At 41.2% G+C, this 15,867-nt stretch overlaps 1 long non-coding RNA gene across 1 annotated transcript in view; it reads left to right on the forward strand.

The window, feature by feature from the left end:
• The first annotated feature begins 1,985 nt into the window (after positions 1-1,985).
• LOC137498356 (uncharacterized) overlaps positions 1,986-15,867 on the forward strand; it is a 71,057-nt gene continuing 57,175 nt past the window's right edge. Inside the window, exon 1 of the long non-coding RNA XR_011017754.1 lies at positions 1,986-2,091. This is a non-coding gene — a long non-coding RNA (uncharacterized lncRNA). The remainder of the gene's footprint in view (positions 2,092-15,867) is intronic.

Genomic DNA, 15,867 nt, shown 5'->3' on the forward strand with positions numbered 1-15,867 from the left:
TTATAATTGCGACCGATATCTTAATATATTTTGGCGGAAGTGACCGGTTCATAATAATAATAATAATAATAATAATAATAATAACCTCTTGAGTGACGTTAATAATAATAATATCTTGGGTCACCTGTTTAATAATAATAATAATAATAATAATAATAATAATAATAATAATTTCAATGATGATAACTTCGTGGATAAATGAATATTTCTGACGATAGTTAATTAATTAATTGGTGACAACATCCCTCGATTCGTATGTTTGAATAATAAGAATGATAAATATTAGTCATTTGTGACCTCGTTGTCGTACGGTTTCCGCACGGTATTTCCAACCGCTTCTCGTTATCTCATCTGTGGCAGTAGTCTACTGAGGCTACTTTGTAACATTTCAGATCAGGTGTAAATAAAATGTAAATGCTAATTCAGTGGTATGGCATCAGCTGGACATCGTAAGATAGGAACTGTCCGTGTAATCCATTTTTCGTAATTCACGAGAAACATTACCCAGTCCGAGTACCGGTCTCGGAAAAATGTATATAGCCGGAGTACATCATCTTAGTTAAATCGGGAAGCCGACCGTAACATGGGTTATGCTCGGGCTCCCGATAGAAGGAAGCTATATCCTTGAACAACGGTTCGATTCAAATGGAATCGACCCGTAAATTATACCTCAAAATGTCATTTTATTTCAGAAGCAACCCAGCACGATATTGATACCACTTGCGGTATAGCAAGTGATTTGTTTATGTAACATGTGTGGAAAATTTAAATATCGTTGCCAAATGTATCAAAGTTTCGTACGTCGGATGGCGTAATAAACTGCTCTTTCTGGCAATTATTTCAAAGGAAACCATTCTCATAATCTTTTTATTGTAGTTAGATGATGCCCTTTTTAAAGTTAACAGTCACTTCCTAGTCCTAGCATGGAGTCCTTAAATTCAAGTTTACAATCGAGCCTTCCCCATTTTAATTTTAAATTGCTCCGTTCATTTCCCGTGTTCATTTATGCCGCTATATTTATATTTGATGACTTAAATAATGAACCGACACCCCTGAGATAAATGCTAGTCTGGGACTCGGGAGGTGGACGGGTGCAATACGTCGGTGCGACGTAAAGCCAATTCTAAAAAGAAAATCAATAAGCTGGAAACCTTGTATTTAAAAGACACGTTAAAATAATTAAACAAATATTAAACTTTAAACGGAATATCAGAGTAAGTTTCTTCATTTAAATTGATTAGTACATCTACTTAATTTAAAATGTAAAATCATTACATTGTGACAGATTTCATTCAGCTACTCTTCATCAACAACCTTGAATTTACACAACAACTGACTGTTTCAAAGAAAATATTACATGAATTCAAACTTCGCGTGGGTTCCCAGGTTCCAGGTTTAATGTTTAACCTTGGCAAAAATTCAGAGCGTGATGAACATTAAAAAGCTAGGTTCGTTGTAATATCAAAATTAGAAAATAGTTGCCAGTTAGAGCAACTACGAATGTTCATTTCTTTTCTGCATGTTTGTCACAGGGGTCATGTACTTCTGTGGTAAGATAGTGGCTGTGGACCTAGAGCTGCCAGCTAGGTGGCAGTTATTTACCAAGTCTTTTGTTGAATGATTTCAAAAATTGGTAATTATTCCAATCTCTAATTTCTCTTGCTATTTGCCCCAATTTGTCCTCTTTACCTTCATATTGTGATCGTCCCTACTTTTGAAAACCCTATTCAAGCTTATTCGTCTACTAATGTCATTCCACGCCTTCTCCCCTTTCACAGTTCCGAAGTCGTAACTGTTGATTTTGGAAATTACTGGAGGATTATTTTAATAGGCATTTGAATATGTTTCCTGAAGTGAATCGATGTGAATTATGAACTCTATATTTGGCCAGTGAGGAAACGATAGAAAATCCGGTACCAGTAAACTATTTCGTAGGTGCTAAGTGTCAGTTCCTTTCCGGATAACGGATACACTTCCGCAGTTCGCAGACGGCTTCCTCCAGTCGCTGACAAAGAACCATGGCTCGCGCTTACTCCGCATTGTTCCTTCTCTTACTGACAACGTCATTCCTACTTGTCTGCTACTGCAAGAGTAAGTATCCTGTGTGTTACGGATAAGGCTTTTCAGGGAACAAGGAGAAATTTCATCTATTATTTTAGATTCCTGTTTATGTTTATGAAGGTGTTGGTGATTGTGATTGTGTCTTCCACCCACATCTGAAGTTCCCGGTTATCCAACTTCCTTTCGTTACGTAACTCGAATCTGATCGCAAATTGCATATAAGCAATATTACTGTATATTGCTTTACATTCAATAAAGAGGTGATGTCCCTCTTCAGGAAACCAAGTCTATGTCAGAGGAAGTCGACAAATTGAGCACATGACATTCCAATATCCGCATGCTATTTGGCTAGGCAGCAGTCGTCCTGGCAAGCCCAAGGTCCTGTTCTACTGGTCGTGGAGAAAAGTAGAGACACTCGAGTTAATTCGTTGATAAAAAATTTATCCTTAGTCGCACATGGAATCAAACTACACCAAAATTTAGCTTAATTTATTCTACGTTTAATTATGTGGAGTAGAAATTTTTATCGTACCCTGTTAAAATTTTAACGGAGGTTAAACAAAAAAGTGCCGGTATTTTTTTCAGTTTCCAACGGAGCGCTCACTTTGAAAATTCATAACTTTTAAAGTATTGATTTAATCGTTACCAATCTTTTATAAGTCTTAAAGTAACTTATTGTTAATCTGTGTACCAAGTTTTTTATTTCATTTGACACTCGTGAAAAAGGTTGTTGTAAATTTTGTTAAACATGTTCTCATTACTGGGTGATCATAGCCGTATGAAGCTCATGAGAATGTCAGGCTAAAATTAAAACTGATTTTTACCTGCATGCAACTGTTGATTTTATATTGATTCATATTTAATTGGTTGGTTGTGTGAGAAGAAAGCAGCCTACCGGCCGGCGAGAACAATGCACTTCGCCCTGGAAACCCTAGCGATGTTGCCGGGTTGCATATCTATTGGGCGTTCCCTGCTGTACAATAAGTGGATGTTTGCTGTTTCGTCAGTTCTTTTTTTTTTTTTATTATTATTTTTTTTTGCTATGGGCTTTACGTCGCACCGACACAGATAGGTCTTATGGTGACGATAATCGCCAGTTGTTTTAAAACCTTTATTGGTACTGCGTTCGATATATCATCAATAGAATTATGTAAGTTAGTATATCTCGTATTTCCGTAAGTTCCGGCTTATGAGACGAACCTCTTCGTTTCGTTAGTGATCAATGCATCAGTGCACTTCGCAGAATTATTTGGAAACTTAATTTCCTTAGAAGTAGAGAAGAAGCCATTTTTTCTTCAAAATGTCTGATTTCTACTTGAACAACGATAATCGCAGGCAAAATGATACTGTGAGAATCTTCACTGCTTGGTTCTGAAAGGAATGTAAAAGGTTGCGTGTTTATCCTTCATCGTTGGCTTTTCCCGGGCAGGAAAAATGTTAAACCCATACAGTGTGTGTCAAAATATATTTTACTCTTTATCAGACTCCGTAGCTGAACGGTGAGCGTGTTGGTTTCCGGATACAAGGGTCCTGAGTTCGATTATTGGCCAAGTCATTGAAATTTATCTTCACTCGGGGCTAGGTGATAGGACTTATTCAAGATATCAATAGTAGGCCTAATGGTGGGATGCGTTCAACTTGTGAAACGTTTTGTATTTAAAGTTCCGGGTGATGGGGGGGGGGGGGATACCACCCTTCGTCATCCAGCATGTTATTCCCTTATTCCACTTTCTCACCCGTCACAAAACAAACACATTCTTCGCGAAGTAGGTTTACACGACTCAAAGCTGATACAGGACAGTGAGAGTTCAGTTGGCGCGACAAATAGGCCAACTGGGCAACACCGCTCGGCGGATACACTGTCTTCTTCTCTCAAAACCACTCAGTTAAGTATAAATAAACATAAAATTGCATGCAGGGAAAATCCAGTTTTAATTTTAGCCTGGCATTCTTGTGAGCTTCATAACAAGCCGAATTATTTTACGGCTATGATCACCCAGTAGTGAGAAAATGTTGTTTCAGAAAATTTACGACAACCCTTTTCACAAATATCAGCTGAAACGAAAACTTGGTACACCAGTCAGCAATAAGTTACTTCGAGAACTATTAAAGTTTGGTAACGAGCAGATCAATACTTACAGGGTGAGTTCGCCGTGCGGTTAGAGGCGCGCAGCTGTGAGCTTGCATCCGGGAGATAGCGGGTTCGAACCCCACTGTCGACAACCTTGAAGATGGTTTTCCGTAGTTTCCCATTTTCACGCCAAGAAATGTTGGGGCTGTACCTTAATTACGGCCACGGCCGTTTCCTTCCCACTCCTAGCTCTTTCCTATCCCATCGTCGCCATAAGACCCATCTGTGCCGGTGCGACGTAAAACAAATTGTAAAAAAAGATCAATACTTTTAATGTTATGAATTTTCAAAGTGAGTGTTCCGTTGGAAATGGAAAAAATACCGGCACTTTTTTGTTCAACCTACGTTAAAATTTTAACTGGGTACGATAAAAAAATCTTCTGCACAAAATTAAACGTAAAACAGAATAAGCTAAATTTTGGTGGAACTTGTTTCTATGTGGGACAAAGGACGAACATTTTATTAACGTATTAACTCAGGTATCTATACTTTTTTCTACGACAGTAGGAAATAGGATGGAAGCACGTCAGCTAACCCCGGTCTGAGGGTCTGGAATGAGGTGCACTTTTCCTCCGGAACACCGATGAGGTTTAGGAGTAAGTTAAAATACTACTCTCATCCATCCTAACAGGGTTATGTATATAATTTGCTGTCATCAAGTTCAGGCGAATGATAGGATTGTACACTATTTAACATTTAATTCCTAGCCCAATTTTACTACAGATACAAACACCACAGTCACTCCGACTTAACACGCACTAAATATTTTTGGATTCTTACCTTGAAATTAATTAAAACTATAGTAGCCCATAGCCCATAACCATCGTCTCCTACATCCCGTAAGTTTGTTAAGCGCTCACTTTCTATGCTCAAGGTTGCAGGATCGAATCCGTCTAAGTCGGTCGGCATTTAAGAGTGCTTATATGCCAGAGGCACATATGGGAGTTTTACGGGAAGGACATTAATTCTTCATCCCGGAGGCTGGTTGAATCGTCAAATAGCACTAACCAAGGTTTATGATATTAGAATGAAGCAACAAAAGCTAATGGCTGCTCCACAATGAACCTTTTTGCAGCGTAACATTTTGGTATTTAAGCGTCTCTTAAAATCCATAGCCATTGAAATGTATTATTATTATTATTATTATTATTATTATTATTATTATTATTATTATTATTATTCATCTGTTTACCCTCCAGGTTCGGTTTTTCCCTCGGGCGAGGGGTCCCACCTCTACCGCCTCAAGGGCAGTGTCCTGGAGCTTGAGACTCTTGGTCGGGGGATACAACTGGGGAGTATGACCAGTACCTCGCCCAGGCGGTCTCACCTGCTATGCTGAACAGGGGCCTTGTGGAGGGATGGGAAGATTGGAAGGGATAGGCAAGGAAGAGGGAAGGAAGCGGCCGTGGCTTTAAGTTAGGTACCATCCCGGCATTCGCCTGGAGGAGAAGTGGGAAACCACGGAAAACCACTTCCAGGATGGCTGAGGTAGGAATCGAACCCACCTCTACTCAGTTGACCTCCCGAGGCTGAGTGAACCCCGTTCCAGCCCTCGTACCACTTTTCAAATTTCGTGGCAGAGCCGCGAATCGAACCCGGGCCTCCGGGGGTGGCAGCTAATCACGCTAACCACTACACCACAGAGGCGGACATTATTATTATTATTATTATTATTATTATTATTATTATTATTATTATTATTATTATTATTATTAAGACATAGGCCTACATTTGGAGTGTGGTACTCCACGGCTGTGAAAGCTGGACTCTCTTGAAGGAGGACGAGAAACAGCTGCAGGCGGCAGCGATATGGCTATGGAGAAGGATGACAAATACCAGCTGGAGCGATAGGAAAGCCAATGATGAAGTGCTTAAAGGAAAATGCGCCTCGAGGCTTCTTCTAGCAACAGCAAAGAAGAGAAAAGCATCGGCATTTGGTCATCATCTCCAGTACAATAATTTCTTGCAGAATACCTTTTTTTTTTGGTAGTTGCTTTACGTAGCCGGCCCCGTGGTGCAGGGGTAGCGTGCCTGCCTCTTACCCGGAGGCCCCGGGTTCGATTCCCGGCCAGGTCAGGGATGTTTACCTGGGCCTGAGGGCTGGTTCGAGGTCCACTCAGCCTACGTGATTAGAATTGAGGAGCTATATGACGGTGAGATAGCGGCCCCGGTCTAGAAAGCCAAGAATAACGGCCGAGAGGATTCGTCGTGCTGACCACACGACACCTCGTAATCTGCAGGCCCTCTGGCTGAGCAGCGGTCGCTTGGTAGGCCAAGGCCCTTCAAGGGCTGTAGTGCCATGGGGTTTGGTTTGGTTTGGTTTTAGTTGCTTTACGTCGCACCGACACAGATAGGTCTTATGGCGACGATGGGACAGGGAAGGGCTAGGAGTGGGAAGGAAGCGGCCGTGGCCTTAATTAAAGGTACAGCCCCAGCATTTGCCTGGTGTGAAAATGGGAAACCACGGAAAACCATTTTCAGGGCCGCCTACAGTGGGGTTCGAACCTACTATCTCCCGAATACTGGATACTGGCCGCACTTAAGCGACGCAGAATACCTATATTTGATGACATAGAACTGAGTTAGGACAGACGAAAACCTCGCAAGAAGATCCTAGAAGAGGTAGCGGAGAACATGGAGTGCCAAGGTTACGCATATATGAAACAAAGTGCAGAGAGAAGAAATCAATCGTCGCAGTGACATGGTGTAGTAGCCGTAAGGAAGTTTTTATTTTTATTACCATTATTATTATTATTATTATTATTATTATTATTATTATTATTATTATTATTATTATTTATTATTATTAGCGTATTCTCCCAATAATGGAAGACGTTAAGCAAACAACTCAATCAAGCTTTCTTTGGGTTCTTCTTGTTCTTCCAATAGGCTTTCATTCTCTCTGAGAAGGCTTGTTTACGTTCTTCCGACCATTTCGGTCTGCACTGTTTTTGCTTTGGTTGCTCTGATGTAACTTCCCACTTGTTGACTTTGTGTCTGAAGGTGTCTCTTTCTAAAATGTCTGTTGCACATATGTTTGCATTTTTGAGGTCCTTTCGAAGTTCATCCAGCCAAGGTGTTGAATTCTTAAGTGAGCTAACATAATTTAATATTCTTTTTGACAGTCGATTTTCTGGTAATCTTGTGAGGTGTCCAAAGAATTTCATTCGTCTTTTCTTAATGTCAATTTCAATGTTTGAAACTTTTTCTGTTGTTTTGATTGATTGTAGCCTGTAACCATCTTGGGTATATCTTGCTCCTAGGATTTTCCTGATGATCTTCCTCTCTTGCTTTTTTATTTCTTCTAATTCTTGTTTACTGTTAAGTGACAATGTTTCACTTGCGTAAAGGACTGTTGGTTTTATGACTGTGTTGTAATGCCGAATTTTTGTCTGTCTTGACATGCATTTTTTGTTGTAGATGTCTTGAACTAACCCTAATGCCTTCTTGACTTTTTGGAGACGGTTTTGCTGTGAGATCTTCTCAAGGCCTGTCGGTTCGATGAATTCTCCGAGGTATTTAAAGTACGAGACCCGGTCAATTTTACCGTATTTTGTTCTCAGGCTCGTGATATCTGTCTTTGAACAGAAGAATTTAGTTTTCTCAAATGAAATCTGTAGTCCCACTTTTTCTGCAGATTCCTTAAGTATCTCAAGCTGCTTGATGGCAGTCTCCTCATCCTCTGTTAAAATCGCCAGATCATCCGCAAATGCAAGGTATGGTACGTAGAGGTTGTTTTTGGGAAAGCCCAATCGGATCGGTTTCCAAGATTCATGTTTCTTGAGTTCCTTCTCCCATTCTTCCATAACCTTGTCTAGGACGACGTTGAACAGAATTGGAGAGAGTCCATCACCTTGTCTCACACCTGTCTGAATGTCGAAGGGTTCTGAAATTTCTCCCATAAATTTCACTTTAGATTTTGTGCCCGTTAGTGTTTGTCTTATGAGTTCTAGGGTTTTGGGATCTAGTCCTCTCTCTTCTAGAATTTGGAATAGGGAGGGTCTGTCTATCGAATCATATGCCTTTTTGAAATCTACAAATGTGCATACTGTAGGCTTTTGTCTGAGGGCTCGTAGTTTAAGTATGGTTTTGAGGTTGAAAATTTGTTCTGGGCATGACCTGTTTGGTCTGAATCCTGCTTGAAATTCTGATAATTTGGGTTCTAATTGTTGTTGTGTTCTATGCAAGAGACAGGCTGATAGTATTTTGTATGTGACTGATACAAGTGAGATTCCTCTGTAATTGTTTACGTCTAACTTGCTGCCTTTTTTATGTAGTGGATGGATTAGAGCAATCTTCCAGTCATCCGGGAGCTTTTCGGTTTGCCAAATGTTTTGGATTATTTGTGTAATTTCTCTGAGTGAATTTGGGCCTAAATTTTTCAGAAGTTCAGCTACAATTCCGTCTTCCCCTGATGCTTTGTTGTCTTTAAGTTTCTTGATATGTGAATAAATTTCTTCTTGAGTTGGTGGTGACGAATTTTCCGGTATGATTTCTGGCTGTACTTTCGGGAATCTCTTTTTGGGTTCTGGACAATTTAAAAGCTGTGAAAAATATGTAGCTAATTCTTGGCAGTTTTCCTTATTTGTCAGGGCTAGTTTACCATCGTGCTTCCGAAAGCAAAGGTTCTGTGGGGAATATCCTTTAATTTGGTTCGCAAAGGTCTTGTAGAAATCGTGTGTGTTGTAATTTTTGAAGTTGTCTTCAATTGACTTCAGTTGGACATTGACGTATTTCCGTTATTATTATTATTATTATTATTATTATTATTATTATTATTATTATTATTATTATTGCACCTCCGTCACTTCTCTTACATCTGCGATTGACACTATAGTCTCCTGTTTAATACATCATTATGTCACGGCCCATGCTTGTACATCGAAGCATTTGCACAGACTTATCTAGCTTATTCATTTGTAACCTCATCGTTCTCTCTTCGTTACGAGCAGGCCTAGGTCACAGAACTTTCACTTCCGTACTTAAATAACGATCTGGAGTCGATGTTCCTCACGGCGATCACTGTGAGTAACTAACGTGTTAATGTAAGGAAAGATCTTCATTCGGGGTAATCACATTAACGGGATTGTAAGTAAAGGTTAGCCTACAGATTTCCTCATTATGGTTATGAGGTTATTTAGGAGCTGTAGCAAGAATGTGCAAGAGGGGGCGGATGGATCCAGGACTACTTGATTCGAAAACTGGAAAAGATCCAAAGGAAAGCAGCATGATATTTCTGGGTGATTTCCGACAAAAGAATAGTTAAGAAAATGTTGCATACTTATGGCTGGGAAGACTTGGGAGGAAGGAGACGAGCTGCTTGACTAAGCGGTACGTTCTGAGGCAAGGGTTGGCATTAGTAGATGAGTGAGCCTGAATGGAGTTTTTAAAAATAGGAAAGATGATAATATGAAGGTAAAGTTGGAATTTAGGAGGACATATTTGGGCAAATACAAAGGGCACTAGGAAAGTTTTGCAATGTGAGTGAACGCTTTAGACTGTTTCAAAATAATTTCCACCACACTCAATACACTTCTGCATACGTCGAAACCAGTCACTGAACCAACTCTGCCACTTTTCTTCAGTTACATTTTCACACTCTTGATCCCATGCTGCCAGAAGCTCCTCGTCGGATGCAAAACGCCGCCCTTTCAGCTTCATCTTCACTTCTGGGAAGAGTGTGAAGTCACATGGGGCAAGATCAGGACTGTATGGAGTGTGATCAAGCACAGTCAACGCTGATCTGGCAAGAAAATCCATTGTTACATTACCACGATGTGCTGGAGCATTGCCGTGATGCAAGAGCCAAGTGTTGAGCCATGACCTTGGACGGAGCTGCTTGAGAGCCTGGATGACCTGAGGCAGACAAGTCTCACTGCACCACTTGTGTTCCTAGCACAAATCGAGTCAGGATTCCCCGTTTAGTGAAGAATATTGCAATCGTCCTTTTCCTCAATGGCCTTGACTTTCGCACAGTCGCAGGAGTACCCTCATCTTCGAACAGCCACACCTTGTTCTGGGATCTTGTTGGGACATCGTAATAATAAAGCCAAGTTTCGTCACCTGAAAGGATGCTATTGACGTTACGCGAAGTACCATTTTCAAATTGTTTTAGCATTTCTCGCCACCACTTCACTCGATGTGCCCTTTGTTCCTCTGAAAGTGAATGGGGCAGCCAAAGGAAACAAACCTTTCTAACATGGAGATGGTCGTGTAGAATTGAATGAATATCTGGTGCAGGGATGTGCAGAGTCTCTTCTACCTGCCGATATGTCAACAGCCTCCCTTGCTGCAAGATTTTCCTCACAGCTTCAACGTTTTCCTCAGTCACTGATTCAGATGGTCGTCCAGAACGAGGATCGTCTTCAACCCCAAAATCTCCACTCTGAAATTCTTTGCACTAGCGGAAAATTGTTGTCCGATGTGGACAGTCTTTCCCCAGCACAGGAATCATTTCCTCCAGGCAATGGTCAACAGTTAATCCGCGAGCAAAATTGTAGCGGATATCAATCAATCAATCAATCAATCAATCAATCAATCAATCAATCAATCAATCAATCAGTCAATCAATCAATCAATCAATCAATCAATCAATCAATCACTACTGATCTGCATTTAGGGCAGTCGCCCAGGTAGCAGATTTCCTATCTGTTGTTTTCCTAGCCTTTTCTTAAATGATTGCAAAGAAATTGGAAATTTATTGAACATCTCCCTTTGTAAGTTATTCCAATCCCTAACTCCCCTTCCTATAAACGAATATTTGCCCCAATTTGTCCTCTTGAATTACAACTTGATCTTCATATTGTGATATTTCCTACTTTTAAAGACACAATCCAAACCTATTCGTCTACTGATGTCCTCCCACGCCATCTCTCCACTGACAGCTCGGAACATACCACTTAGTCGAACAGCTCGTCTCCTTTCTCCCAAGTCTTCCCAGCCCAAACTTTGCAACATTTTTGTAACGCTACTCTTTTGTCGGAAATCGCCCAGAACAATTCGAGCTGCTTTTCTTTGGATTTTTTCCAGTTCCTGAATCAAGTAATCCTCGTAAGGGTCCCATACACTGGAACCATACTCTAATTGGTGTCTCACCAAGAGACAAATATGCTCTCTCCTTTACATCCTTACTACAACCCCTAAATACTCTCATAACCATGTGCAGAGATCTGTACCCTTTATTTACAATCATACTTATATGATTACCCCAATGAAGATCTTTCCTTACATTAATACCTAGGTATTTACAATGATCCCGCGATATGATATTGCGCGATATTCACCTTTAGACCACACTGACATCTTAACTTGCTTTCAGTCCCACTGCTTGGTAACAACTGGTGTGAAGGTCGCGCCTTGCTGTCTTCTAGACCAGTTTTCACTCCTCTTTTCATCCCTCACCATAACAGGGATGTCAAGCCAACCGTTTTTGCGTATTGCAACACTTTCCTAGTGCCCTTTGTATTTGTTTATAGAAAGGGGAATTAGGGACTGGAATAATTTACCAAGGAAGATGTTCGATAAATTTTCAACTTATTGGGACCATTTAAGAAAAGACTACGTAAACAACCGTTAGTGAACCTACACGTGGGCGACAGCCCTGAATGCAGATCAATGGTGATTGATTGATGAATTGAACTGAGAACTGAACAATGCATGGTTAGTTTGGACTACTAACTTAGCGGAGTGTCTAGGAATAACTATGCCAACCTTGGTAATCTAAATACTATAAGAGCTTTGTCTGTACATTGATCATCATCATCATCATCATCTGTTTACCCTCCAGGGTCGGCTTTTCCCTCGGACTCAGCGAGGGATCCCACCTCTACCGCCTCAAGGGCAGTGTCCTGGAGCTTCAGACTCTTGGTCGGTGGATACAACTGGGGAGTATGACCAGTACCTCGCCCAGGCGGCCTCACTTGCTATGGTGAACAGGGGCCTTGTAGGGGGATGGGAAGATTGGAAGGGATAGGTAAGGATGAGGGAAGGAAGCGGCCGTGGCCTTAAGTTATGTACCATCCCGGCATTCGCCTGGAGGTGAAGTGGAAAACCACGGAAAACCACTTCGAGGATGGCTGAGATGGGAATCGAACCTACCTCTACTCAGTTGACCTCCCGAGGCTGAGTGGACCCCGTTCCAGCCCTCGTACCACTTTTCAAATTTCGTGGCAGAGCCGGGAATCGAACCCGGACCTCCGGGGGTGGCAGCTAATTACGCTAACCACTACACCACAGAGGCGGCTCTGTACATTGATTAAAATTTAAAAAGAACGGTAGGTCTGGACATGACGTGTCCGCAGTAAGAAGGAAATGCGACTTCTTGTCTGTCTGTCTGTCTGTCTGTCTGTCTGTCTGTCTGTCTATATGTATGTATGTATGTATGTATTGTGACCGTATTGTCACATTGAATATTTATTCGGAAATATACAGGGTGAAGCGAAATTCGCGCACTCGGGCGTCGCAGCGCGACTCCTCACATGCCAGCAATAAAAAAATGTATCTCACAAAAGTTCGTCATGCGAGTATATCCGGCAGAAATAGAACGTTGAAGAGTTGCAATCTGGCAACACTGTAACCACGTGTAGGGTAACTACGTCTGTCAGCACACACTAGCGGTGTTGTATAATTGGTGCAGTGGGTACAATTTTGGGTTAGCATGCAGGAGCTCGATGGTTCGATCCTGGGTTGAGGCGCACTTTTTTATTCGCTAATTTCCATCGGACACTACATACTGTAATACAGTAAGACAACGTTTCTTAGGTCACATGTATCCTACATTTACAAAATTTAGTAAAGCTGAACACGTTGTAACGCATCTAGTAGATGAAAAGGTGCGAACAAATTCACGCCCACGACGTGGCAAGGGCGTCTTTCAAACCTGACCAATGAAAACGAATGTTCGTCCATTTCTAGGATCGTAGTATGTAAGTGCAAATGGTTTCTAGAGGACCCGCTGCAATCGCTGTTGACGATTAAGACGCCAGATACCATACCACCTGGACAACATTTACGAAATAAAAAACATACGCCACAAACGAGGTTCGACCCCCGCAACCTTCTACATGCTAACCCAGAACTCTATCCACTGCACCAACTGTGCAGCGCAATTATTGTGTGCTGACAGAGGTAGTTACCCTACACGTGATTACAGTGTTGCCAGATTGCCACTCTTCAACGTCCTTTTTCTCCCGGATATACTCGCAGGACGAACTTTTGTGAGAGAATTTTTTTTTATTGCTGGCATGTGAGGAGTCGCGCTGCGACGCCCGAGTGCACGAATTTCGCTTCATCCTGTATATATGTGGGAAGTGTGTATGCTTGGAGTTTCTTTGTCAGAACAGGGGCTGGGTGCATCGTGTTGCGTAACATCTTCGCCAGCCTGGCGAACCCCCGAACTGAGTGCACATGATGAGGGAAGAAGAGAAAAAAATATTGTTTCTGCTGACTCCGCCTCTAAAACAAATGCCAACTCACAGTAGAGCCAACGTGATGAGGTGATTTTAGAAGTACTTTCGGGATAATAATGTTTAAATTAATAATGAAGCGCATATCAAAGTAATAGCGAGGATAATGGATCATTGACAAAATTATAAATCAAAATAAAATAATGTCATTTATGAAATTACGTCTCAAAGAAGTTACGTAAGATGGTCTGGCGTTCTAACGCTAGCTGTGAAACCCGACAGCCAACAGGGATTCCCCGTTGGGCTCTTGATTTAGACGACGAATTTCTATTAACCCACTGATCGTTTTGCGTTCCGATTTACATCTATTATTTGGGATTAGCGAGCCACACAATCTGCCTCATCACTGACTTCCGTAAACTTGTGGATCTGGAGATCTCAAAATTATGGTGGGGAGCCGTTCCTCTGTCTAACCCCCACTCCATGTGAGTCCATATATGCACGCACATCTGAGGGTAGTTGGTTAGTCTGGAGGTAGTCTTGGAGGTGAAAAGACGGTCGGTCGGTGGTCGGTTTGCCTATTCTTTGTATAGAAAATGTCCAAACAAACGGGAGTGCTTTACGTATAATCTCTCTTACGAAGTGTCAATAGTGAACCTAACTGATCGATAGTGCTGTAGGAATTACAGATCGTGAATGACATGATTCCGTAATATGTCCGCATTGCGTAACTGTGACGCTCTGATGTGACGAATATCGGACGGAGGGTACTATCCTTGAATTAATCTCCCGTGTGCGAGAGAGAGACCGTGGGGTGTAATATTAATTTTGAAACTGTGTGAAGGCAAACGTGTGAAAAGGTAGCACGAAAATCCGTGTTAGATAATAAACAGATTTCCAGTATAAAATTATCGTGCTGAACGACGCCTTAGTTGTAGTAGTACAGAGAAACAGACGCACGAGACTGGGTTTCAAAATAAATATAGATACCCAATGTCTTGATAATTCAGAGTAACGAACTATTGCAGTGACTACACCGCGAGTTTTTGTACTAGCTTGTCGGACTGAGGTAGACTAGCTACACTCTGCATCAAAATAATAAGTACATAACTTCCATTCTGTCAGAGGAAGAAGGGAAATTTGACTGTGACGTGTGCAGAAGAAGCCTTTGTGAAAGTCAGTGTGATTAGTATATTTCCAGTGATTTCAACCCTAATACCATGGATTACTCAAGAGGCACCGAGGGACGTCTAGAACCCGGGACTTCCCACTTCAGCACCATGGAGTAAACACTGCAGGCGGGTCCCTCGTGGACTCGGAAAATGAAGGACAAACCAGCTGTGACTTTGTAACACATGTATTCCCCTAGTAAATATGTAAAAAAAGATGTAAGGATAGAGTTATGTTAATTTCTAATATCGAATTATTAGATTAGTTCACTTAGAGTGGTCGATAGAGTCCCTTTTACTTTTAGTCATTTGAGGTTATATGGGAAGGAAACAAATTAGGGTAACTGTACGTATTTTTGGCCCCATTTATTTCCTTGCATGTGCATGTTTTATGGGTAATTAAGAGTGCTGTCAGAGGAAGATGGGGGAAGAGAGTAGTTAATTACGGTAGGATAAAGAAGTAACTTTCATCTGAATGACTATACAAGATGAGTCAGGGCAATGTAATGGTAGGATCTTTGCCAAGTGCCTGTGAAAATATAAATGTGGGATAGTTGAAGCACTCTCTTTTTAACGTGTATTAATAGAATTTGTTGCATGATAGCTTAAGATGTGGCTGTATCTGGATATGTGTGAAGATTTAATTGTCCCCGTGTTCGAATACCCACCCTCTAACCACTAGCTAGGCTCCTGTGTATTTTTTCTTTTGGTGTGTTTGATATTTGAATTTTATTGAACTAATTAGTTTGGTCGGATATTTAATGCCGATCTACTGGACGTAGTATCAGTTTACCTCAGGTACACACTCCCATCTCATTAATTAGAGATAATAGAATTTTTTAGCTTGTGCGCTAGTAAAATCCTGGTTAACTCTGCGCTGATAAGGAGCGATGTTTGAACTCTGGACTTCTGTAATGTTGAGAAAATATGAAGTGATATAGTGGCATGATTTTGTGAGATATTTATAGAATTGATAAACGCCTGAACTGATTTGAGCATATCTATAAATGCGTCAGTATGTTGCGTGACTATAATGATCCATTGTATTGCATTGTGAGTGCGATAAGTAGATAACTCCCCTGTTTGGGAGGGCTGGCTGCGA

Source organism: Anabrus simplex, chromosome 2 (genome assembly GCF_040414725.1).
Source record: "Anabrus simplex isolate iqAnaSimp1 chromosome 2, ASM4041472v1, whole genome shotgun sequence".
NCBI classification, from domain to species: domain Eukaryota; kingdom Metazoa; phylum Arthropoda; class Insecta; order Orthoptera; family Tettigoniidae; genus Anabrus; species Anabrus simplex.